We start from the raw sequence: 27088 nt of genomic DNA, 5'->3' as shown, positions 1-27088 counted from the left end.
GACCTGAAAGGCAAACAAAGAAAGGAGACACACACATATAATCTCAAGAAAAGAAACATTTCTACAAAGGAAAGAATATATGATAATTTGAGGCAACCAATCAGAGATCAGCTGGTTTCATTTGCAGGAAAATGTCCTACAGAAATAAATATTCGGTAACTAGATACAGCAAGCCTTGAAGATAGAAACCACTTTTGTTTACCATAGGAGATTATAAATGTGAACATATCTATGAATAATAACTAGCACTACTGATAATGCAATAATCTCTTACCTTTACATATAACTCAGACAGTAAGTGATAACGTCTTTGAATACAAGGGACAATGAATTTGTGTGAGGGACTTAGTTGAAAGTACTGGTTTGTTTCACACCAGCTGTCAAATAGGCCTCTCAAAACTCCTTTAAGTATTGGAAACAGTGACCTGGGGATGAAAGGCCTGTAGCCCAGGAACTGATCCCTTGAGCCACCCAGATCTCGTCACTGACGATACTGATTAATCCATGCTGACAAACCAGATCTGAATCAATAGAAATTATCTGTAACAAGAAACTAATTGTGTATTTAGTAAGTTCAGGGAAATTTTGGGTGGCTTTAAATTTATATGGAAAAGACTCTATTGACTTTTGGAATCAAAATTCATACCACCTTAAGGCAATATTGCCTTGGGTTGTAATAACTTATGGTGTTCTATTTTCTCTCTTGAGTAACGTATGGTTTGAAGGCATGTAATCTGTTTACTCGTAGACTATGAAAATTCTGTAATTGTTATTTATGGGGACTTAAGATCTATGTACATAATGAGAAAAGCACAGAACATGTACCTCTTATACTACTTTCATACAAAACATCCCTGTTTAAATGAACCAGCAAATCACAGCCAATTTCAAGCCACTTTACAATCTCAGTTCAAATTATGCAGTGGCTTAGAATAGTAAAAAGATGTCCCTAAAGTTGCATCATCTTTAGGAGACAGGAGACCTCAGGTGTTAGAGAGCTGCTGAGAGGCAAAGTGGATGAACCAATGAACCAGTGCTGAATTTATATTGTACTTTTCACACAGGAAGATTATCTAGGCCTCCAGTACACCTACACGTGAATCCATGTGTGACATCTAACTCTTCACTTAATTTCCTTATGGACCATTTTTCTGGAAAGGAAGATGGAAAATTTCAGCCAGCCACAAATGGACTGAGACCCTCCAATCTCATTTCACATCGAGCAGGTGTCCCAGACAGGGTTTGAAACTGAGCTACAAAGGTGAAAAAAAGAGAGAGAAAATACTAATAGAGCTAAACAAATGGCCCTTCATAGGAGCTACGGCATCAGCTTAAACTAGGTTTGTCTTAGTATCTAGAGTAAAGCCTTGCCTCGTGCTCTTTGCAATTCAGTAGTATTAAAATCCTCTTTTTAGCAGAAACTGCTAACATATCTAACAGAAGGACCTTACTAATCGTTTCTCTCTCAAGGAGGAAAAAAGTCTAAAGGCCAGAGCTTGAGGTCACAGGTCTATGAGGGAATGTGGCAAGGTCTGTACTTTATCAAATGCAGGAGCCACAAGAAACCTTCACCTCTTAACCAGGTTGCTCTTTTTGTGGCCAAAAACAGAACTCTTCAAACCATTCTTTGCCTTAGATGGATAAAAATCCCTCTGAATATTCACCAGACCCCCTCTAGCATGACTGCATTGGTTATATTAAGGATTTTAGGCAGACTATTAGGATTTGTTCTGAATAGTTGCGCCACGGTACCAAGCACATGTAGGGCAATAGGTGAAAAGGTAAAGAACCTCTGTTTAATAGAGTTTACATGCTGTATGGGTCTAAATTGTTTAGCTGCCTGATAGAATTTTTATAAAGCCTAAAATAAATATCCATAAACTTAACAGATATGCAGGAGAACTTAAAAAACTGCTTGTTTTTTTCCTTTAAAGGTCACACTTTTTTCCCATAACAGTAAACAGCATGATAAAATGCCTTCAATATATCATAAATTATGGAAAATAACCACTGACTTTTCAAGATAGTTTAGGATATAAATACTTGGATAGTAATGCTATAGATGGTTTTCAAATATGAGTGAGAAGTATTTCCAAACTCATCACTGTTCAAATAAATTATGAATGTGATATAAATTAAAAATTAGAATATTAGCCACACTTAGAAAAAATAGTTCTAGAATAGTCCATTTACTCATTACATACATTGATTTGAAATTGTACAGATTTGAAAACCATTGACAATGGACCTAGGACCACTATTAATATATCTGAAAATCTATTTGATTTTATCCTTTGGCTGTCTCCCTGGTTCAGTGGTATCATCTAAAGATTCAAGTAATCCCTCAGTCCACTAATGTGTTTACCAAATATCCTAACTGATACCATTTAAAAGAAATAACAAAATAAAAGTAACCTTAAGAAGATATAACAGTAGTATCCTAGGCTGTCTTCAAAAATTTTCCCTATTCTCTAAACCACATCTCCCGCCCTGACTTGTCACAGAGCCCCATTCCTGTGTGTCATCTATGTATAACATATTTCCAATTGATTTTTCCTCAGTATCTCAGACATTATAAACCAGGGAAGAGCAATCTATGACCCATGGCCAACTTTGGCCAGCAGTCTGTTTTTGTAAAGGCGTATTAAAACTCAGCTACCTATATTAATTTACATATGTCTGTGGCTTCTTTTGCCCTACAGTGACACAGTTGAGCAACAGATCATACAGTCCACAAAGTCCTTTACAGAAAAAAATCTGTCAATCTGTTATAAACACAAAAGAAAACTTACGATCTTTTCCCTAAAACATGTGCCTCTCTTCAGTTCCTACTTCCTGTTGTTGTTTAGTTGCTGTCATATCTGACTTTTGCGACCCCATAGACTGTAGCCCACCAGGCTCCTCTGTCCGTGGGATTTCCCAGGCAAGAATACTGGAGCGGGTTGCCATTTCCTCCTCCAGGGGATCTTCCTGACCGAGGGATAGAACCTGCGTCTCCTGCCTTGGCAGGTGGATTCTTTACCACTGAGCCACCAGGGAAGGTACAACTATAACTCTAATTTGGGGGCTTATCATGACACATTCATTTTATTGCCTAGCCTCCATTCTAGTTATATACTGCTGCGTAACAGAACACTCCAAACATAATGACTTAAAAAACCACCATTGTTTTATATCTCATGATTCTATGAATCAGAAATTTGGGCAAGATTCTGCCGGGCAATTGTTCTGCTCCATTTAGCATGAATGAGAGTTGCTCATTGGAATTTATCTGATAGCTGGCTTGTCTGGAGGGCTCAAGGCAGCTTCATTCACATGTCTGGTGCCTTCATGGGGACAGCTGGACAACTGGATTCAGCTGGGCCCTTTTGCTTGCCCTGTAGTCTTCAGTTTCACTCATCTGACACCACCATTCCTTGGTGACTTTCACTGTGTATATCTTCCCTATGTTTGAGTTTGTTGAGGATGCTTTTGCTTGGCTCCTGTCTCCCAGAGTTTCCAGCACAGTGTCACTAAGCACTCAAATGTTATCCTATTAATAGGCTTTAACTTATGACCTGTTTGCTTCAAAATAATATCTTCTAGGCCTGACTAATTCTGTTATGCATCAGGGCTAGGATAATCTGCACTCCTGAAGAGCATCCTAAGGGAATTTAGGAGTGTTTTTCTGTTTAGTGCTACTATTACCTTTTGCCAGCCTGGATGAACATACTATGACAGAGACAGAGAGAGAGTAATTAGGGGTAGGGGTGGGGAAGAAGAACACAGGGTATAACTCAGTGTCATATATGAAGTAGATACCAAATAAATATTAAATGAAGACGATAAGCCCACATCATGACTGATGGATTTGTGCGGAGAAGCCAATGAATGACATTTTTAAACACGCTATAGTCCTTTGGGCACTTTTATAAAGCTCAATTAATTCTGGTATTAAGGAACAAATATAATTTATATCATTCTAAATAAAATCATAACAAAGGGGAGAAAAGTACCATAGAAAAGTAGGTATAATTAGCTAATTTAAAATTCAATCTCTTACTATGTTACTGAATCTGCGTTTGTTTATAGTTTCCCTAGAACCTTAACAGTGCCAGAAACATGAAGGTTAGTCAAGGAATACAATTCTTTGAAGCTATCTACTTGCCATGCTAGTATTCTATATGCTATAAACCCAAATAGATGGTGTTCCTGGCATGTAGTTACAAAACTATCTGAAGAAAAGGACTATTTTAGGCAAAATTAGGGGTTATATTTTGCAAAGTAACTAGAAATAAGAAAAGTTTGCTGTAATATTTACTGCTTTAGAACCCTCCTCCCCGCCACAAAAAGAATCTCTATTTTTTTTTTTATTTTAATTGGAGGCTAATTACTTTACAATATTGTAGTGGTTTTTGCCATACATTGACATGAATCAGCCATGGGTGTACATGTGTTCCCCATCCTGAACCCCCTTCCCACCTCTCTCCCCATCCCATCCCTCTGGGTCATCCCAGTGCACCAGCCCTGAGCACCCTGTCTCATGCATTGAACTTGGACTGGCGAAGATTCTCTATTTTGGACCAGAATATAGCTCCATGTGAATTTTTAAGATCTGGTATTACTTAACTTCACTTCTGGTGTTTTAAGATGACATCAGAAGGAGCCTTGCCTTTTCTTACAGAAAAGCCTAATGGCTAGCTAATTCTGGAAACGAATTTCTTCCCTGCTGCTATTCTTAGCCAGAGACAGTCATTTGAATGCTTTACACACACACACACACACACACAAAAAGGCCTCAAGCCTCCTCCTGTTTCACCTTTTCATTGCTCAGTGATCATTTAGAAAGCAGACTTGTTCCAGACAGCTTTAATTAAACTGTACCAAGGAAGCAGATAGATGTCAATGGGAATGATCCATAACATGAGGCTAAGCATGTATTTAACACTGTTCCATCCAGTTCAATCACCTTCTAGCATTTCAGTGGCTTTATATTCATGTGGCAAAGAATGAATGTGTATATGTGTGTTTTTTTAATCCATCCCATTAGTGGCCATATGCTTGGGCTTCAATGGATATAAGAACTGTCTGCAATCTGCCAGGGATTTAGGGACATCAATAATTTGTGAATAGTCATGTTGGTACTGGTCGAAGGGTTAAGTGCTCTGCACACCAGGGGCACCTCTTAGGGGATCTGAACTCTTAGTTGACTGTTAGGGACCTTATCCCCTGTGGGGCTTCCTACTACATGCTGCTTGTCAGATACATCCAGCTGTAGCTGGGAAGCATTATCAGCTTGGGGATTTAAAGATCTGTGTTAAGTACTGATAGAATGGTATCTTTGAGTTAAAAAGCGGGGAGTATATTGTGGCAAACAAGGAGGTTTTCACGGTCCATGTGAAGCATATGTTCTCTCCTTTTGCATGTTCTTTCATATATTCCTCATGGCTAAATAACACAGCATCCTTCTGAGAAGAGTTTATATTTAACATTTGCTCCCACAGTTGTCTGGTAGATTAGACTGTGTCAGTCAAAGTAGAAAGACAAATGTCTCTTTAAGAGAAATTTTGCCATAAAAGGCTTTTCTTCCTATTCCCCTAAAGAAGATGAGGGACAGGTAACGTGAATGAATTTTGAAGTACTGGTCTTCCCTGAAGATTTCTCAAATAAGGTTATTTTAATACTGAAAGAAACAGAGATCACATAAAACCTTTTGCCTTATGTGTTAGCCCGTGACTTCATGTCCACCTAAAGCCTTGTCTGTCTTACTCACTATTGCAGCCCCTGCACTTGGCACAGTGCCTGGCAGATGAAAGTGAAAGAGAAAGTGAAGTCGCTCAGTTGTGTCTGACTCTTTGCGATCCCATGGACTGTAGCCCACCAGGCTCCTCAGTCCATGGAATTTTCCAGGCAAGAGTACTGGAGTGGGTTGCCATTTCCTTCTCCAGGGGATCTTCCCAACCCAGGGATCAAACCCGGGTCTCCGGCACTGCAGGTAGACACTTTACCATCTGAGCCAAGTACTTAACAAATGCTTGTGGGACGAAAGGATGGATGGATAGATGGGAGAAAGAGAGGAAGGGAAGAAAACACTTGGGGGAATTCTTTTGTAAGTCTGACCTGCATGCAAGTAGTTGCTCTCTAGAATTTTCTAGGAGCTATTTTGGATCTGGGAATGGCTGTTTGGCAATAAAACTTTCCATAGTTTTAATGGATAGGGATTTCAGAGCAAACTTACAGTAGTATGACCTCTTAGTAATACTAGCACTTAGTTCTCTTATTGAGTAAAGATAGGAATAATTATGTTGTGATGACAGGTTTCCATCAGATTATTTTTGCTACCATATATCTAGATGTGGTTTTGTTAAAACAATATAACAATATTAAACAATATTAACAATATAAACAATATTAACAATATAAAACAATATTAAAATATGACTGGATACTACCATAGTAAAGCATACTGTGGTTTCTTAAAGGAGAGTAATGATGATGAAGTAAGCAGACGGCTCTTCAGTCCTTCTTTCCTTATATGTGTAATCTGACCTTTATAAATATAGAGATAGTTTGTCTAGTTTACAGTTGAGATTCTGTGTGTGTTCATTTCCAGTAATTCCAGCCTTCTTACCTTGGAGTCATTTTATCCATTCCTTAATTGTCCCTAGTTGATGTCTAGAAAGTCTTTTTAAACTTCTTAACTGCACAGTGAGGCCTCAGTGGACACCTAGATTGTGTCTGCTTGGGAAGATGCCAAGCACTAATGAGTATTTTGTTTAATGTAATGGAAACTGAAAGCGCACGGCTTCTTCCTTGACTGATCAATGCCCACTTCTGTTGTTTGAAGGTATCTATAGATTCTGAATTCTAGAAAAGAGGTCACAAAGGGGCAGCTACTTAGTGTCTGCCTAGGAAGTACTTGAGGATTCAGAAATTGTGCTTATATGGCGCTCAGTATAGGTAGAAAGTACTAGAGTTAGTACTTTAGCCTCTCTGTTCAGATAAGCCAGCCTTTCTTTCAAACCCAAATTCCATAATCTTAAACTTTGCCATGTTAATTTAAACTATTTCATGTTAATTTATTCCCTAATTATTATTTTTTTAAATCATGTTGTTAAATTTTAGGCCAAGCAATATACACTTCTATGTAATCATTTATTTTGGTATTATTTTATTATTATAAAGGAATTGGTATATACCATATTTGCTTTATTGTTTGCTTTTTCCAAGTTTAAGTCACAATGTGTTCAGCACAAATTTTAGTGTAAATAATTAAGACACTATTTCTTAGTTATATAAACAGATTTGCTGAAAAACCAAACCTTAAGCAATTCAGTAGGCCAACAAGATCAAGTATGTTTGAGTAAAAAGTAATGATTTCCATGTGTTACTAATGTTCTACACACAACTAAGTGGAAAGCGTAGAGGGTGTTTCTGAGATTTCATTGAACCATATCTGGCTGAACAGATACAGAGCTCCCTTTGGTTGTACTTATAATTTACAGCCTACTTGAATGTGCTAGATAATTTTCAAAAGTAAAGATTTCAAGCCACTTAAAAACTCAAAAGAGATTTACCTCTCATCTAAAGCTTCCTGGGTTTAAAGATCTCATAAAAGGTCCATGGAGATGGTAAGAAAAGATGGGTTTTAAATCTGAAGAATGGAAATAATTTAATTCTTCAACGTTGACTATAATGACTCACTTTCTCTTTGTTTATTTCCAAACTATCATCTTGCTTCAATCATACTATTATATACCTTTAAGAGACTCTGGAACAACACATCCCAAGCCTCCCTGAATTAGAGTTTATAATAGAAACCCTGCCTGACCCTTAATAACTGTTACTTTACTGAAATACTGTAATACTTAAACTAAGTTGCTTATTACACCAAACATGAAGTCCTTTGACCCTTAAGGTTCAATATTGATCAGCCCTACTTCTGTCAATACTCACCTCGAGTGTCAACAGTTTTCAATGTGGAATAAATTCAAGAATGGATAGTCTTTTTAATCCATAGAAATTTAAAACACTTCATTCCTACGCATTATAATTCTTACCCAGTTAAATAATTGCTTATTTCTTCCATACTCTGACTGGAGATGGGGCATCATTGTGAGTATATCATTCAATGTGATTACAATAAGTTAGCTATAAATGATTCTTACATTGGGTACGGGATTCATGTAAAAATTTTAACTGATAAAATGTTTCTCCAAAAGAAGACTTAAAGCAAGTGTACTGCAAATTCAACAAAAGTGGCTGAGCAATTTTTTAATCTTGAGATCATGAGGGAGAAATGCTTTTAAAAAGAATATTCAAGTGCTTGCTTTGCCCTTGGATAATGCAATAGCAGATTCACTTTTTTTAAGCTGTCATATTTTTCAGATTGTCAAATGCATATCAAAGAGCTATTCTCTTGGCAAATTTTATGAATTTCAGTTCCGTTTTCTTGACAATTTAAAATTCAATTATTCCAATTATAACTAAAGGTCATTAGTCTAATGTGGCAACTTCATGACAGTTTTAGTTACAAGAGAATTTCTCAGTTTAGAGAGGAAATTCTGCCATATGAGAAATTTTTATTGTACTAAAAAGTTGGATGATAGTAGAAAAGATTTTGGTTTTCTTCTCATGCTTTTATTATTTACTAATGAAAACATATACTTATTATAAATATGTGACTGGAAGAAAATTACATAATATCTCATGCCTCACTTCTATGATTAACATCACCAAATTAATAGCAAATGCCTTCTGATATTGCTGGTTTTATCATCATTATATTTTTTCTTGAATATTTCTTTTGAATTGCATTCCTTTCTAATTTTAAATAACCTTAACCTGAACATCATTTTCAGATCTAGGGGAATACATTTTCACTTCAATCATGTTACAGGTAGAATTTCTATTAAGATGAAAAAGGAGGTGAGTTGGAGACCTGGTAAATATTTTAACATTGGTTCTACTTGGTGTGATAATGGAGAACTCCTCAGGGAAAACATACCACAGAACCAGACACAGTGGGTGCTGAATGTCAGGCCCACAAAATACAAGAGTCTTTATCCTTGTCCTACCTCCAAAGAAACTGACTTTGCAGCGGCAGATAAATGGTAGATAAATGCATTCAACAGCTATCAGTTGTGCATCTGCTCTGTGCAAGGTCAATAGTGAAAACTCACCATTTTCTGTTTTTGCATTTTAGTGTTTCAGACCCTGTTAGAGGTACAGATGAACAAGATGGTACCTGCACTGGTCCCGGTACCCGTGATGCATTTACCCTGAGGAGAAATGGTCCATGTGGCTTGCCGGCAAGCACTTAGCTTGCTTGGGAGCAAGCTCTCCACACTAACTGTTCTCATCACCGTTCTGAAATCTCTGTGTCACAGACGCACAGCTGTCCTAAGGATTTTAATACTGCAATTCATAGGCCTTTTGTTAAACAATAAGCCCCCAAATGCCTTTCTACCTAGATGTAAACATGTGTTTCCCTTCAAGATTTCAAAAATGTTCCCTAGCAACACAAACTCTCTGAACTTTTAGCTTCCTGCTGGAGTCGTGTAAAGTCAGCCTCTTCTGAGTCACTGGTTGATTTTTTTCTGGCAGTATGGTTTACCAGTTGCCTCATCATTATCATTTCTTGTCCACTGACCAGAAAGGCTGGAGGTGTACATGACAGTTGTGTTTGGCATTCTATATGGTCTCCCTATCAGCTCACTTTTGAGGCCCAGTATTTAGCAGAGAATGTTCTTTTCTATACAGCAGCTCATTAGTTTCACCCACTATTATGCTAAGCATGCATTTTACCTGCACTATTTCATTTCATCCTCACAGTGATCCTCTGTGGTGCAGAGATAAAAATGACTAGGACGTGATCACCACAAACTGAAGAACCAGGACATGAACCAGGAGGATCTGACTCCAGAGCTCTTGTTCTTAACCACGTCATTTATACTGCTTCTGCAAGAATGGCCTTTATATAATTAAAATTATATAATTTATTTTTAAAATTTATTAGAAGAGTAAATCCTAAGAACACAAAAACTAACTCTTGGTCAAAACGAATGCTTTTTTATTGGTGTGCTGAAGAGACTGCTAGAGAGACATGTACCTTTACTGTTAATTTACAAGTAGGACACAGGAGCAGAAAATGTGGTGATAAAAGACTATTTCTGTCTTTTTAGACATTCAGCACATTCTCCCATCACCTAATTGTTTAGATATGTATTCTGCAGTGTCCTTTAGCTTCCCTACCATAGTCAAGGCTTCCCTGGTGGCTCAGAGGTTAAAGCATCTGCCTCCAATGCAGGACCTGGGTTCAATCCCTGGGTTGGGAAGATCCCCTGGAGAAGGAAATGGCACCCCACTCCAGTACTCTTGCCTGGAGAATCCCATGGACGGAAGAGCCTGGTAGGCTACAGTCCACAGGGTCGCAAAGAGTTGGACACGACTGAGCCACTTCACTTCACTTCACTTCACTTCACCATAGTCACTGTATAGCTATTTGCATGTAAGTGGTGAGGTTTATTTTGAATAAAGAGTGAATGTAACTTTCATTTTTGCCTGTAATATATAAACATGAATCGATAAAAATTCTTCCTGAATCTTCTCCAAGAAATGGCATGCATTTCCAATTAATCTCATAACTTTAACTGTTTGGCCATGTTCCACGATTGATAGATGTTATTTTAGTTCAGATACAAAGAAGAGAGAGAAAGAATACACCCAGGCCAGAGGATGGGGTATATATTAAGTTTTAATCACATTTTGCTCACCTAGTCAGTGTTTTTTTTGAAACCCAACATACTTTGGTTGATCTCTGGGACTATTGTTGTCAGTTCTTAACAGATTGCAAAAATGACATGCCCTACAGAATCCATCAAATTGGTGACAGAACTTACACAGGGTCTAGGACATCAAGGCTATCCGTTACCTTTCAAGGGTGGGTGTCCATGGAAAATCACTAAGCCTCTATAAAAGATGGCTTTTAAGGAGCAGTTTGGCTGATGGGCTGGGAGAGAAGGAACTTGAAGTCTGACTAAAGATATTCAATGAAAGTAAGAAAAACATAAGGCAGAAACTAAAGAACTTTTGAGATATTAAAAAACCATATATTTTCCTTCATTATTGTCTACATGACAGTATCCAAAACCCTTCATGCAAGGCCCTCCAGAAGCTGTGCTGACCTGTTTTTCAGGTCTTACTTCCCAGAATTCTCCCCTGTGTTTTCTGCCCTCTATCACACTGGGTGCTTTTTCCCAGCACCATGGTATACCTTCATGTCTGAGTGCCCCTGGTACCTTTCCACCTTTGCCCCTGTGTCATCTGCTTCACAAAATGCCACTCTCTTTTTATGAGAACTCTGCACCTCTCCTCTCTCCCACCTCCACTCACCACACCCAACAAGCACAAGTAACTGCCTTTTCCCCAAGCTCCTCTAGTTCTCTCAGTATCTTCTTTATCATGCTGACATTTGCTAAGGGTCAAATGCAGAGCCTCTTTCAAGGTCTTGTCTCCAAATCTAGTCACATAAAGTACTGGAGGTTAGGGCTTCAACATATGGATTCTGGGCAAACACAATTCAGCCCCTAAGAGTATCCACTACCTCATTCATCCTTACAAGCAACAGCTGCAGCCTCTCTGTACCTCTGCACTATTTTCACCATTAGTTTCGTCAAAAACACAGCGTTTCTGTGCCTAACTCTACTCCTTCCGGCTCCCACAGTCTAGACCTCAAGTCTATTTATTTTGCAAAGGGACTTTGTTCCTTAATGAGTGAATAAAGACAATGGTTCCAAATTCCAGGGTTTCCTACAGAGTTTAAATTGTCAAATGCCAAGCCCTTCTGTCAATATAAGGAAACAGAAAAACAACTCCCTTTTTTAGCACCGAGAAAACGGGAAACAAATATATTTTGGGGAGGTTGCAGTCATTAAAAGCTTGAGAAAGGAATCTAAAGATACATATACTAGCCATTTCAAGTGGACAAACGCTGGCCTAGTTAAGGAGGATGACTGGTGCTTACTACCTAGTGTATCAGCCTACATTCTGACCCTGGGACCTATGAAACACCCATGGACATGAAGGGATTCTTTCTTGTGAAAAAAAAAAAAAAAGTGCTAACTTTTCAGAGGGTCCTAATTCCAGGCCAAAATGAGGAGCATTGACTAAAGCCTCTTTAGAACTCTGCAAACTTTCCTGTTTCCACATTCGTCAGGGGTAAGCAGGCGGACTCTTAGGCAGTATGAAGACACTATGTTAGAGGGCTCACCTATTTCTGTCTCCTCTCTCATAAATCATTCTCACACTGTGCCCAGAAAAAGCAATTACCTGCGATCCAACGCACTGCATTTGAGCTCCAAGTGGAAACCTGCAGTGGATGAAACTAACCATGACCTCAATTTGGAGCTGGCCTCATGTTAGGCCTCCTTACTTCAGAGGGGGAATCAGTATCCCCTGTGCTCTTTTCACTCAAGTGCTGCAAAGGGAGGAAACAATACAGACGTTCAAGACACGGTAACTCCTCTCCAATCAAGAATTCTTTTCCTTTTCTGCGTGGGAAAATTTGAAATCATCCCTGTGGGAAGGATTGTTTTGGGGGTGAGGGACTGCTGATGCTACCCTTACCGAGCCTCTGTATTCTTCTCTCCCCCTTTCACTTCCTCGGGCTTTTAATAGATTACATCAAGCTTTTAACAGTTTACATCAGTATGGTGATGCAATTTATGCGTGTAAATAAATGGAAATAGCTAGTAAATATTCAGAAAGCAGCAGAACCATCTTTTAACACACGTTATACTGGTGAATATTTTTTCATACTTTCCCAGATCTACTGCTGAAGAGCATTTCCTAGAGATCTTTGTAGCAATGTATGCATCCAAATATAGTGTGAGGCATCACCTCACTGGAGTCAGAATGGCCATCACCAAAAAGTCTACAAACAATAAATGCTGGAGAGGGCATGGAGAAAAGGGAACCCTCCTACACTGCTGATGGGAATGTAAATTGGTACTGTCACTATGGAAAACAGAATGGAGGTTCCTTAAAAAACACTAAAAACAGTTACCATATGATCCTGCAATCTCACTCCAAGGCCTATATCCAGATATCTATTTAGAAAAGATACATGCATGCCAATATTCATAGCAGCACAATTTACAGTAGCCAAGACATGTAAGTTAAATGACCATCAACAGATGAATGGATAAAGAAATGTGGTAGATGTATACAATAGGGTATTACTCTGCCATAAAAAAAAGGGAAATATTGCCATTTACAAGAACATGGATGGACTGAGAGATTGTTATACTAAGTCAGACAGAAAAGACAAGTATATGAAATCATTTATATGTAGAATCTAAAAAATGATACAAATGAACTTATTTACAAAACAGAAAGAGACTTACACACACAGAAAATAAACTTGTAGTTACCAAAAGAGAAGAGGGGATGGAGGGATAAATTAGGAGTCCGGGATTAACAGACACACACTACTATACATAAAATAGATAAACAATGAGGACCTACTGTATAGCACAGGAAACTATAATCAATACCTTTTAATAACTTATAATGGAAAAAAATCTGAAAAAGAACACATATATACATGTGTAACTGAATCACTGTGCTATATACCTGAAACCAACATACCACTGTAAATCAAGTATACTTCCAATTTAAAAAAAAACTAGTCTATGCGGATGGCTATCAGAGCATCCAAAATACAAAGTTGTGTTAGAAGACTATCAGCACAAAGTTATAGGCAGTTATGGGAACATATGCATTTTTTAAAGGAGCCTTTAAAAAAGGCTTGTGTATATCAGGCTGTGAAAATACCTACTAGTAATTTTTTTTCCATATCAGTGTTGTGTACGTGCTTGTCTGCCTCGTTTGTTTCATCCTCTTTCTCATCACTCAGAATTCTTCCTGCTCTTTCTCTAATTGCTGGGCAGCACAGAGATGGAAGGATTAGGCTAAGCAAGTAGAGCCTGCAGAGAGCAGAAACAGATTTACTAACTTTGATGGCGGCTTCTAGTGAGTCCTTACCATACACATGGCTGGGTTGCCATAAAGCCAGCTGAGCTGATCACCCTAAATAGATTAAAAGATGACATCGACAGATTTTGAGCAGAAATGATTTCATTCTTTCCTCTCTCCAGTTACATGGTTAGCTGGTTCATGCACTGATTTGTTATAGCACATGGGGCTGGCTCGCAGTCCCTGCAAGCCTTCTGAAGTCTTGATAGCATCGGAAACTGTCTCCTGAGAATGTGCAAGAGAGGAGGTCTGAGCTCCTCTCCTTCAAGGACACTCTCTTCAATCCATTATCTCCTACTCAGGTGCAATAGTCTAGTCTATCAAAATACAGTGATTGAATAAAACTTTTATTTCAGATAATGAATGCACTGATTTAATAAAGGGTTTGTACTACATGGTATTATAGTTCCCTAAATGAACACTGAAATGCTAAAATGGAAAAATTTACCATTGGTCCGAGTTAAATCATAGCCACTTCTGTTAAACTGCATACCCTAACAAGATACCAATCCATTTGATACTTTTTAAAAAATGTGTTATCTTATATAAGTGCTTAACATTTTCCAGCTGTTTTAAAGCCAACTGTTTTTCCTATCATACGTACATCTGGCATCAGGCAAACAGATTATAGCCATGGACAACTGACTAATTTATGATGTTTTTGTATTTTCATATTTTTGGCAGACTAATCCAGGTTGATATATTAGCCTAGCTTTCTTAGATGAATCTTAAAATCTTGCGTTCTTAACAACCCTTTTACCTTTTTCTCTCCCAAACCCTAGAATATTTCTGTCATGTCCTAAAATTTAATTAAAAAACAGAGACAGGGAGAATGAATTGAACCCTTATGTTCTGTCCTCTAGTGCCCCTTCTACAGTTGACTTCCTAGAAGGAATTATGCATCTGTGTACCAGTGTTTCTTTTGAGAGATCTTTATACTTTTGATCATTTTTCTTCCTAAATTCATTAGGCACACTGACACTGGTGTTTGCATCCTACTGTTAGAATTGCATTTTGTCCAAATGCAATGGGAGCTTGGTAAGCCAAACCAAGCAGGAGTAGAATCAGTTGCTTGCCTTTGCAAAAGAAATATGAAGTTTTAAGCCACAGGGAATGGAGGCAAGACTACTTTCTGTGGTGGTTCTGTTTCTGCATCTTGAGTTAGAGAGGCCAAATCCACTCACCTTCTCAGACGTCTTTTTAATCTGACATCCCCTGGTGGGCCATCCCTTAGCTACTTATGGGAAATCATAACTGCTGGGTTGAATATGCCATATTCTTCCTTTAAATATCTGCCCAAGGCCTCAAAGTAATGGACGTGTTTTTAATAAATCTAATATATAAATCATTCATCAGATACACTTCAAAACAGAGCAGCTATCAGAACACCCTGAAAGATTCATTAGAACATTTTTTTTTGGCAGACATGTCACAGAGTTAAATAAATGTGTGTCAACTCAAAACTGAGATGAGAAATGGCAGAGTGTTTTATGGGTTGAGTCAAGAAGATAGGAATTCTAGTCTCATCTCTATTGCTGACTTGTTTAATGACTATAGTAATATTTATGACTTACTCCTAACTACTCTTCCTCCTGGCCAAAAAAAACAGACAATGTCTACAGAGGATGTTGAGCTCCTAAGAGAAGGGCCCTAAATAAGTTCAGTTGGCAGTAATAAAGCCCTGCCTTTATAAGCATGGAACCAGTTTGCCTGGATTCAAGTCCCAGCTCCACCACAGCTCGGCATTCAACCGTGACTTAATCCACCACTGAAGTGCACTGGGTATTATACATAATACCACAATGAACATCTGTTAACACATAGATATGTTTATGCGTTTATATGATTATATCTGTAAGGAGAATGGAAAAGTGAACTTCTTCACTCTAAGGTTGGGGCAATTTTAAATGTTCATGTATATTCCTAAATAGTCCTCCAAAGAGGCTATACCAAATTTGTACTCTGGACAGTATACGTAAATTCCTATTTCTCTACACCTTTGTCCATATCATTCATTGGCGATTTTAATTTTTTTAACTTTTATCAGTCTCAGAAGTGAAAGATGGAATTTGACTTTAATTCAAATTTGAGTGAAGATACTCATCTTTTCATATTTTGATAGCCATTCATTAGTTTTATGCACATCCCAATCCCCATTTTCTACTGGATACCTGGTGAATTTTTTTTTCATTGAATCATAAAGTACTTGGTAGAGAAAGATTAAGATCTTTGTAAAAATATAATTTGGAAAGTAATTCTGATTAATTTTGGTCATGAGGGATATTAATAAATTTGAGAATTTTATGGCAATTGGCACTCTTTGTTGTTCTTGCTGTTCAGTCACTAAGTCATCTCTGACTCTTTTGTGACCCCATGGACTGTAGCACACCACGCTCCTCTGTCCTTCAGTATACCCCAGAGTTTGCTTAAATTCATGTCCATTGAGTAGGTGATGCTATCTAACCATCTCATTCTCTGCTACCTCCTACTAACTGAAAAAGGATAAAACCTCCCCAAGCATGAATAGTGAAAGGATATCACCTGAGTTATTACAATAACTATGGAAATAATCCAGATTATATGTAAAGCAAAACGTAAAGGAGTCCAAGGTCTGATCTCTGCTGTTAAAGGATTCAAAGTAAATAACAGAGACAAACTCACATGAAATGATAAAAACCTCAGACGATAAGAGGAAGAAGTGACCATAAATACTCTAAGAACCGAGGAAGGAAAGTTCATCTTCATTGGAGTGGTTAAAGGATACTGCTTAAAATAAAACCACATGCTGGAATAGACAGAGAAAGATTAATAAGTACAAAAGTGAGAAGCAAGGAGAGGAAACAGACAAAGGTGAATGGAACAGAGGCTTGGGTGGAGGAATAGGGAAAAGTTTACACACAGAAAGGTGGGTTGGGTCAAATTACTGAAGGTCTTGGCTATCTGGTTTAGCTTGGATTCTACGTTGTTGGAGCAGATGAATTTTTTTTTTTTGTGAAGAGCACTGATATAATAAAAATAATTTTAGGATGATAACAAGTGAATGGAAAATACTGAGTTGCAAAAGGAGATGAGTATTTTATGAATACTTTCTGTGGGGAAGGATCAACTAATTCAAAGGAAGAGTGGTTTATATTTTCTTCAATTTATGAAACATAGAGCTACTATGGAACTAATGCCACATAATGTTACCTAAGAAAATAAGCAAGATCCCAAAACCCAGAATTCTTTGTGTATGTGTTGAGCATTCCAATGCAGTGCCTTTTTCTAAATCTGTGATTCAGCTTTCATACCCTTTCACTCACTCGTCCTAATGATGGTGAGCTTTTCTTTGTTCGGTCTGGAATTCATATTGGTCTTTTCACAGACTTAGAAATTCCAAACATGATATTGTCATTACACCTCATCTGTCATCCTAAGGAATGGCTTTATTTATTCCTGTGATTTAAAGAAATAAAGTGATTGGAGAAGGGGCTTAGAATAATGGGAGGAAGGTGCTGGCTACATAGAACCAGCAGTTTCTTTCTTACTCTATTTCCCTTACATGTTGGTAAGGGCTGGGCAATAGCTCTGAGAGTTCTCTGCACTGTAAATCAGCATTCATTCAACAAGTATTTACGGAGCACCTAGAATGCATCATGGACCATGCAAGGCACTAGAAACACAGAGCACTGCTTGGAGGAGGGCACAGGGAGCTCTATTCAGTGCTCTGTGGTGACTAAATGAGAAGGAAGTCCGAAAAAGAGGGGATGTATGTATACATATCGAGGACTTCCCGGTAGCTCAGACTGTAAAGAACCTGTCTGCAATGCAGGAGACCTGGGTTTGATCCCTGGGTGGGGAAGCTCCTCTAGAGAAGGGAATGACAACCCACTCCAGTATTCTTGCCTGGAGAATCCCATGGACAGAGGAGCCTCGAGGGCTACAGCCCGTGGGGTCGCAAAGAATAGGATGTGACTGAGGGATTACCACTACTATTATGTATATGTATAGCTGATTCACTTCGCTGTACAGCAGAAATGAACACAAAGCAACTATACTTCAACAAAAATTAATTTAAGAATAAAGCCAGTCTTTGCTCTTATGAAGCTTACAGTGTGGTGGGACAAATATAAACAAGACCACATTCTATCACTGCTGCTCCTCACAGGTGACAGGGGGCTGGGCTCCTCTCTCAAAATTTTCCTACATAACAACTCTGTACTGTTGTTAGGGTTTACTTCATGTATTTCTATGTGTTCACTTTTGATAGGCATTAGAGGACAAAAGGAATTCAAGCAAAGTATCTGGCAAACATGAAATAGCAGACGTGCTAGTCACTATGGAAATCACCAAAGAGTAACAATGGAAGCAAATCATAGAATTGGAGAGATACAGTAAATACATCCACCAAAGTAAACTTTCTAATGTGGGTTGTGGGTAATGAGTACTAAATTGATGGCACAGATAGTAAGTGCCATGGAAACTCAGAGACTTCCAGAAGGCACCATGTCTCAAAGGATGGGTTGAGTTTGAACAAGGTAGAGGGCATATGAGGAGTCAGTGAGAGTTAGTGAAGCCCAACACAGACTGATTTACGCAGGAATGGTTCGGGGATTCCCAGCATGGCTGCAAACTTGGGGTCCTATGATTTAAATTGGCTTCTCTTTCTCTCTCCATCTCTTGGCTTTGTGTTCCTCTGCACTAGACTCAGTCTCAGATGAACTGACTCTATACAGTAGCTGCAAGGCTTACATCTTGCTTCTTAACTACCCAAAAGACAGTGTCTCTTTTCCAATAGTTCTAAACAAACTCCTGGGATTCACCCTCATTGGATCAACTTATGTAATTTTCCCATCCCTGAGCCAATCTCTATAGTTAGGGGGTTGGAATTCACAGATTGCCCAGGTCTGGGTTATGTCTCCACCCTTACAACAGAAGCGGGTGGGGTCAACCTTATTTAACTATATCAGAACAATATCAGGAAGGGGTTACTGGTTTCCCAGAGGAAACAAACTATGCTGTAATTAGAAAAATAAGAACCACCATCATCATCATTGGAAGCTCTCTATAATAAAGAATTACTATGTAAGTGGGTATTGAGCTAACCAACTTCTTTACATTACTTATTTACTCCTCCTAGCATCCCTGTGAGGTAGGTAATCATCCCATTTTCAGATGAGGAGACTGAGGCATGGGGATGTTAAGTAATTATCACATGGCTAGTAAATGGCAGACCCAGGAGTTGAACCCAGACTGCCAAGTTCATGCTCTTACCTGCTCTAGTACATTCAGATTGACTTCTATATGCATAGAGTAACACTTAGGTTCAGAAATGAGCAAAGTATATGAAGAACAATGAGAAGACCGGTAATTCAGCAAGATGGTAATTTTGATCTACTCTCACAGTTATGGAAACAATATCCAAAAAGCCAACAGGTTGGGCCATCCTCATGAAGAGGATGAGCAGTTCCGGGCAACCACTGACTGAACTCCCAAGGGAAATGAAATGGTCACCAGAGAAAAGGGAATAATTCCTCAAAGGCCTCTCCAGCCCAATTCTCTCAACAGCTTGTAGTTACACTTTGATACAATTTACCAAGGACTGATTTCATATCCATGTCTCTTTCTCTCCTGCTTTGAAACATCAGTCACACAACATATATAGATCTTAGTTAAAAACTAACAATGCATTCAAAAACACACACAAAATCAGAAGACTGCCATTTGGCATAGAGAAGCAGACCCAGGCTTGAGTCTGTTTATTGTGCATTTCCCGATGCAAAGAAAAGCAAACACAGTCGAGAAAACACCACAAACCATTATATGACGACAGCTCCTGCACTTCAGAAGAGAAATAGATACATTAGGAAAAGTTTTTCTCCCTTTGATGTAGAATATGCTATCTTTTTTGTATTAAAATGGGAGTTAACTTTAAATAAATAAAATTCAGCCTGTAGGCTTCAGAAAACTAATGCCCTATTTTGACAGTGTCATTTCTCTGATCCCTGAAAGCATTATGGGAGTTAACTTGGGCCTTCATCATGATTTTCCTTTACGGCGTGGAGAGCACATTACTTTTTCATCTCTGTTTTATTGATTTCCCCTCACTTCCTCCCACATTTTCTCTTTGCCAGCTGTTACCTGTGCCCCTTCTGCTCTCCCAAGCGCTATGAGGGTAGATAGAGAGAATGTCCTCTGTGTTTTTGGCTGTGGGCAGAAGAAGGCAATGGCACCCCACTCCAGTACTCTTGCCTGGACAATCCCATGGACGGAGGAAACTGGTGGGCTGCAGTCCATGGGGTCGCTAGAGTCGGACATGACTGAGCGACTTCACTTTCACTTTTCACTTTCATGCATTGGAGAAGGAAATGACAGCCCACTCCAGCGTTCTTGCCTGGAGAATCCCAGGGACGGGGGAGCCTGGTGGGCTGCCGTCTATGGGGTCACACAGAGTCGGACACGACTGAAGTGACTTAGCAGCAGCAGCAGCAGCAGTCCAGACACTGCTGCCTTAGTGCTCCATCCTCAAGTGAAAATCTCTATTCTGCACGATTTGGGAGGTCGGTGGGGGAAGATAAGCCAAGGACCTTAGACCTGCCTTCAAGAAGAGATCAAGATGAGCCTCATGTTCCTACAGTGAAATAGAGGAAGAATGTGCAATTTGTAGTTTCTGGTGGTTGTTTAGTCGCTTAGTCGCTAAGTCGTGTCCAACTCTGTGACCCCGTGGACTATAGCTGACCAGGATCCCCTGTTCATGAAATTCTCCAGGCAAGAATACTGAAATGGATTGCCATTTCCTTCTCCAGGGAGTCTGCCCGACCCAGGGATTGAACCCGCACCTCCTGCATTGCAGGTGGGTTCTTTGCCGCTGAGCCACGAGGCAAGTCCACAATTTGTATAGTCAGCATGCCTTTAATTGGACTTGAGGACAGGCCTCCTCCATTCAGGACACAGGGTGCATGAGACTGGGGGATAAGAAACTTAATCTCTTTTGTGAGTTTTAGTTTTCCTAAAAGAGCCCCAAATAGTCAAATATTAGGTAATTTTAGTCCTCTAGAATTTGGTAATAGAATGAAGCCTTTTTTCTTTTAAACAAAATTACTCAAACAAGGTATACTATGCGACATGAGAAAAACACTGATAACAAGTATTTTTACCCTTGCAATTGTTCATTTTGGCCATTCTTAGAGTTCTAGAAATTGCCTCTAAAAATAAGTGTATTTGAAAGATACACTTGTACAGGCAAGATTACAACTGGAAAAAGAAAATTCTTTAATACAAAACAGTTGCCATGATTAAAGAGTTTTTCATAATTTCTTCATTATTAATAAGATTTGGAAACAGCTTCTACAGTTTAACTTTTTAAAACAAGAGGGGTGTGTGTGTGTGTGTGTGTGTGTGTGGCTAAAGAAGGTGGGGATTCATGGAATTTTATGCAAAACTGGGTATGCATATGCATATGTTCTTGTTCTGGAGAAAGGCTTGGTAGCTTTCATCAATTCTCAAGAGGGTTTGTGACAGGAAGCATTCTCAATTTACTTGTCTCACTTGCTTTCCCCACACCAGCCCTCCCTTTCTTCTTTGTAGTCAATAGTGCTCTGTCTGTCTTGCCAGCTTCCTATTTATCCCTCCCCAGATGAATTGGTTTTGTTTTCTGACCAAGTGAGGCTGGGCCAGGGGAGCTCAGGAGCTGCTTCGCTGGTGGTGATGCTGACAGACAGATGGCAAGACCGCTGGGAGTGGCAGTGAGTAGCTTCTGGGTTAGCTGTTAGGAAGATGAACGGAGCACCTTGACCCATTCTGAACAGCATCTTCTAGGCGGGAAATGGGGCATCCAAGATGCCACCCACGTAGACAAATCTCCATTAGAGTGAGGACGACGGCAAGGGGGAAACCTGAATCTGGCAGTAGTTTTCCCTGAATACTCCACTGTTATCTATTTGTTTTCATTCAATTATATTTTTATTTGATATTTTGGGGGATTTTTTTTTTTTTTTTTTTTGCCATTTTCCTTAGCTTCTGTACTGTCTTTCTATGGGACAAATAGGAAGTACTATTTCTGGCAAGACAGGATTTTCTGTCCTGTTGATTGATGGGTTAATTTTATTGAGCACAGCACGCTACCAGCAGAACCAAAACTCCAAGACAGAATTCCAGCTCTAGGAATTTATGTTCTAATGAAAAGTATGACAGACAACACATGCAGTCCTCCTCCCAGTTTCTTTCTTTTATGAATATCCCCTCCTATTTCTCTCTCTTAAGATAAGTCTACATAAGCAAAAAGTGCATACTGAGGCAATTAGACATATAACTTGGGCCCAGAAAGGAAAGGAAAGGAAAGTGAAGTCGCTCAGTCGTGTCTGACTCTTTGCAACCCCATGGACTGTAGCCTATCAGGCTCCTCCATCCATGGGATTTTCCAGGCAAGAGTGCTGGAGTGGGTTGCCATTTCCTTCTCCAAATTTCCTTCTTCTTCTTCTCTTCTGGGCCCAGAAACATGCTATCAAAACAACAAAGACAGACAATTGGATCAGGCAACCTGGTCAGGAGCTGGAGTCTGGTTTCATGGAAGGAGTTTCACTAATCATATTCGCTGAGCAGCTGCTCAATATCAAGCTTTAAAAGAATCAAATATTCCTCCAGATTCTTTTGGTTTCATTCTATATCAAGTTAGATTCAATTATGTCAGGTTAGATTTTTATTTATTTTTTTCAGGTTAGATTTTTAAAAGTTACATTCTTAGAGTATGTAGTAGCTTAAAACAGAAATCCCTTCACTGAAATACAACTCAACACTGTATGGCATAACTTCATGAAGAGCTGATGATTTTTTGATTTTTTTTTTAACTCATTTGAAGAACGTTTCATTGTCCCTCCAAGGCCATGATACAAGGATCCATATGATCATTTCTTCAATAAATTAGTGGCCCCGCCAAAGAAATTTCCCTTTCCAAACCATTCTCTCTCCCTTCTCTCAAGCACTCAGAGCTGAATAATTGGGTGGGTGTGTGCTTAGTTGCTCAGCCATGTCTCTTTGTGACCCCATAGACAGTAGCCTGCCAGGCTCCTCTGTCCATGGAATTCTCCAGGCAAGAATACTGCAGTGGGTAGCCATTCCCTTCTCCAGAGGATCTTCCTGACCCAGAGATAGAACCCGGTCTCCTGCACTGCAGGCAAATTCTTTACTGTTTGAGCCTAGAATGTTTTCCCATTTGCTTAAAGCAAATTTCAGTGGTCAAATGAACAAACTGTGTCACCCTGAATCAGTCACAGTATTCAGTATTTCCAAGCCATCATTTCTACATCTATAAAATGAAGTGTATTGGAGATGATGAAGTCCAGCTATGAAACACCAACACACACACACACACACACACACACACACATTCTTATATGACTTTTGAACTCATTCATATCTTTATTTAATTACAATAAAAGCTGCGTAAAAGCCCTGCCCATGGGCTGTATACCCTGGTTCCTGGCACATAAAAGGAAAATACTAAGGGGAGGCAGGTGGGAGGGGGGTTCAGGATGGGGAACACATGTGCACCCATGGCTGATTCATGTCAATGTATGGCAAAAACCACTACAATACTGTAAAGCAATTAGCCTCCAATTAAAATTAAAAAAAAAAAAAAAAAGGAAAACACTAAATACACCCTGAATGAATAATTATCCAATGTTCACAGCAATGTGTTCTGCCGCATGATGCTTTGATTCCTTCTTTGGAAGGAAGCAAAACCCATATTATAAATTCTCATAATTTATTTGTACATAATTCTCACACCCTATTTTAAAATCTTACATTTAATCTGCCTGTGTAGCTACAGCTAAAAATTTGCCATTTCTTTCTCCTCCACTTTTCTCTTACTGAACTCACTGTTGTGTACACTTTTCATAAAAGGCCCAATTTAAAATTAAAGCTAAAACATAGAACATGAAACTTGCAGGCAGGTGACTAGGGTTTGGCATGCTGGAAAAGAAGTGAGCATGGTCCCCACACCCATGGAGGCCAGGTTCGGTGCCGCCAACCTACCAGCGGACAGCCAATCCAACACCACAAAGAGGAAACAAAGCTCTTTGCTCCCTAACCTAACAGTGTTAAACTCCCATGACCCCTAGCAATGGGCCTGATCCTGAAGAACTGGGCAGAATGAGCCAAACAGAGTCCCGGGAGACCCCTGAGATTCTTGCTGCCCATTGAAAGGGTCCACAGTGAGGCATATGGTCAAAACACTTTCAACAAGGTTAAATGTGCAGATTTTATTTGTTCCTAACGAGTCAGAGGTTCTCCTCTAAACAAAAAGCCTAGCCAGAATACGGAGATCGTGTCCTCAGATAGGTGGATGGCAGGGAGTTAAAAGGTGGATTATGGGAAAGACAGAAGAGGAACAGGAGAGATGGGAATGTAACTGTACCTGTGGAACTGGTTTTCCGGATACGAAACCTCGGGTGCATTTGATAGGCAATGCTTCCCTCTAGTGGACAAATGGGATAAGCACAGGTTCCACTTAAATGCCCATAACAATTTAGGACGAGTTTGAATAAACTGGGAGTTGGTGATGGACAGGAAGGCCTAAGTCGGAGAAGGCAATGGCACCCCACTCCAGTACTGTTGCCTGGAAAATCCCATGGACAGAGGAGCCTGGTAGGCTGCAGCTGTCTATGGAGTCGCACAGAGTCGGACACGACTGAAGCGACTTAGCAGCAGCAGCAGCAGGGAGGCCTAGTGTGCTGCAGTCCATGGGATCGCAAAGAGTCAGACACGACTGAACTGTAATTGAACTGTAGCAATTTAGGAGCATTTCTTCTTGCTTGGGATTTCTGTCTAGTTTTAAGCTTTGCTGATGGCTCAGCAGGTAAAAAAAAAAAAATCTTGCAATGCAAGAGACGCAGGAGACGCGGGTTCAATGGCTGGGCCAGAAATATCCCCCACAGGAGGAAATGGCAAATCACTTCAGTATTCCTACCTGGGAAATCCCATGGACAGAGGAGTCTGGCGGGCTACAGTCCATGGACTTGCAAAGAGTCTGATATGACTGAGCACATGGTACACACACACATCTAGTTTTAAGATTATTTTGTTTTTAAATATTAAAATGAAAAAACAAACCTTTTACCAAAACACAAAACTTCTTATAAAAGAATTTGTATGACTTTTCTCCTATTGCTTTCTCCACTTATTTCCCCATGGTGTCCCTTTCTACTTCGGCTGTGCTGGGCCCTGTCAGCAAACCACTTGGTCCTGCTCCCTGAAATGGCCTGAGGAAGGCTGCACCTCATGTGCTGCCTTCTTGAGGCCCACAGGGAAGGGAACGGGGTGGAAATCTGCCCTCACTGCTCCCTTCTACTGGAAGGCTCTGTTCTTCCTTCCTCACATGGCTGCTTACTTCTCACCACTTAGCTCAGCTCAGAGGCCACCTGGCTATGGCAGCCCCAATCTAACCCAATCTAGCCCCACCTTCCCAGGGTGTCAATCCATGGCACATGATCATTCTTCTGGCTTCATACAATTCATCACTTTTCAAAATTATTTTGTTGTTTTCTTATTTTCTGATTCTCTCTCCCCCATCACAATATAAGCTTTATAACAGTAGGGATGTTATCTGGCTTTTTTTTTCATTGATATATGTCCAAGCACTAGATAATGTTATAGGAGCTTGTCACACAGCAAGCTCTCAATAAATATTTTTGAATGAATGAATGATCAAGAATATTTATCTCCTAAGCCTCTCTTCCAATAGCAATGTCTAACATCTTGCCATCTCTAATGTTAGGAAAGTGGGGACATGGAAATGCAGAATTTCCCTTGGGAACTGCAAGGTATGAAACTTCTAACCACACACTGGCAGAGGAAGCAGATTAGGATTGAAAATTTCTAGTACTAGGTTTAATTTCTAAGTCTGATTATATATGTTTTTCCCTGTCTACACCGCAAAAAGTCCTATTTTATTCAGGCACGGTTATCTAAACAATAGAAAGTGAAAGTCGCTCAGTCATGTCCAACTCTTTGCAACTCCATGGAAGCTTTCAGGGAAGCATGGCTCTGTGCAAGGATGACACGCAAATCTGTGAAGTGTTCCATATTTGGGGGGGCTTCCCTCATAGCTCAGTTGGTAAAGAATCCCCTACAATGCAGGAGACCCCAGTTTGATTCCTGGGTTGGGAAGACCCGCTGGAGAAGAGATAGGCCACCCAGTCCAGTATTTGGGGGCTTCCCTTGTGGCTCACGTCTATGGGGTCGCACAGAGTCGGACACGACTGAAGCGACTTAGCAGCAGCAGCAGCAGCAGCAGCTTGTGGCTCAGCTGGTAAAGAATCTGCCCGCAATGTGGGAGACCTGGGTTCAATCTCTGGGTTGGGAAGATCCCCTGGAGAAGGAAAAACAATAGAAATACACAGAAAAGATATAGAAAAGAACAAGATGACAAAGAAAAGTCTCACAGTCTTATTAATTATGCTTATTAATAAATGTCAGTTGGTAGTATGAGTCAGCCTAACTGATTTAAGAAAAGATATAAACTGAAGCAGATACACAACCCATCATCCCAGAACCATTTTTAAGAACACTGAACCCTTTTCTTGGTAATGCTAGTACTATGCTGTAGGGACCAAATACCTGCCTCCATTATGTCTTTTAAAGCAAATATTTTCATTTCCTTACTTAATTGTAGAACCATCTTTATAAGACCTGTTTTGATAGCTTGCTTATATCAGGGCTACTTTTTCTTATTGTTTCATTTTTCCCTGCTTTTTCCCCATAGAAAATATAATGATATAATATACCACCCCAGTGCATAAAACAAACAAATCCTAGTTGCTCCGGTGTAAGCCATGTTAAGGTCCCAAGGTGGGGACCAGTGAGCCCCATCATCCTGTTCTCCCTCTTCCACCCTCTTCTCACCATGAAAACCACAGAGTTCTCTCTGTGAGGCTATAGGGCTCCTGAGTACAGATAGGAGCCAACAGATAATATCCATAGTGATCCCAAAACTTAAAAAAACATTCTAATATCTACTATTAATTACAGTTAAAAAGTGGCACTTGTTAAACTAGCTAGTGTGTGATTTTCATACATTTGTTCATTTAGTAGA

The 27088-nt window shown here is 39.5% G+C and overlaps 1 long non-coding RNA gene across 7 annotated transcripts in view; it reads right to left on the bottom strand.

Moving 5' to 3' along the window:
* The window catches only part of LOC101903851 (uncharacterized), a 140515-nt gene that overhangs the window by 36633 nt on the left and 76794 nt on the right, over nucleotides 1-27088 (bottom strand). For 4 of the 7 annotated variants that reach the window (XR_009496176.1, XR_009496173.1, XR_009496172.1 and 1 more), the window contains exon 3: nucleotides 6611-26365. The exons of the other annotated variants lie outside the window; for them this stretch is intronic. This is a non-coding gene — a long non-coding RNA (uncharacterized lncRNA). The remainder of the gene's footprint in view (nucleotides 1-6610; nucleotides 26366-27088) is intronic. 7 annotated transcript variants of the gene reach the window in all.

The sequence above is a fragment of the Bos taurus genome, chromosome 10 (assembly GCF_002263795.3).
Source record: "Bos taurus isolate L1 Dominette 01449 registration number 42190680 breed Hereford chromosome 10, ARS-UCD2.0, whole genome shotgun sequence".
In the NCBI taxonomy this organism is placed as follows: Eukaryota; Metazoa; Chordata; class Mammalia; order Artiodactyla; family Bovidae; genus Bos; species Bos taurus.
The sequence above is the reverse complement of the archived record's forward strand: the minus strand, read 5'-3'. Positions and strand labels throughout refer to the sequence as shown.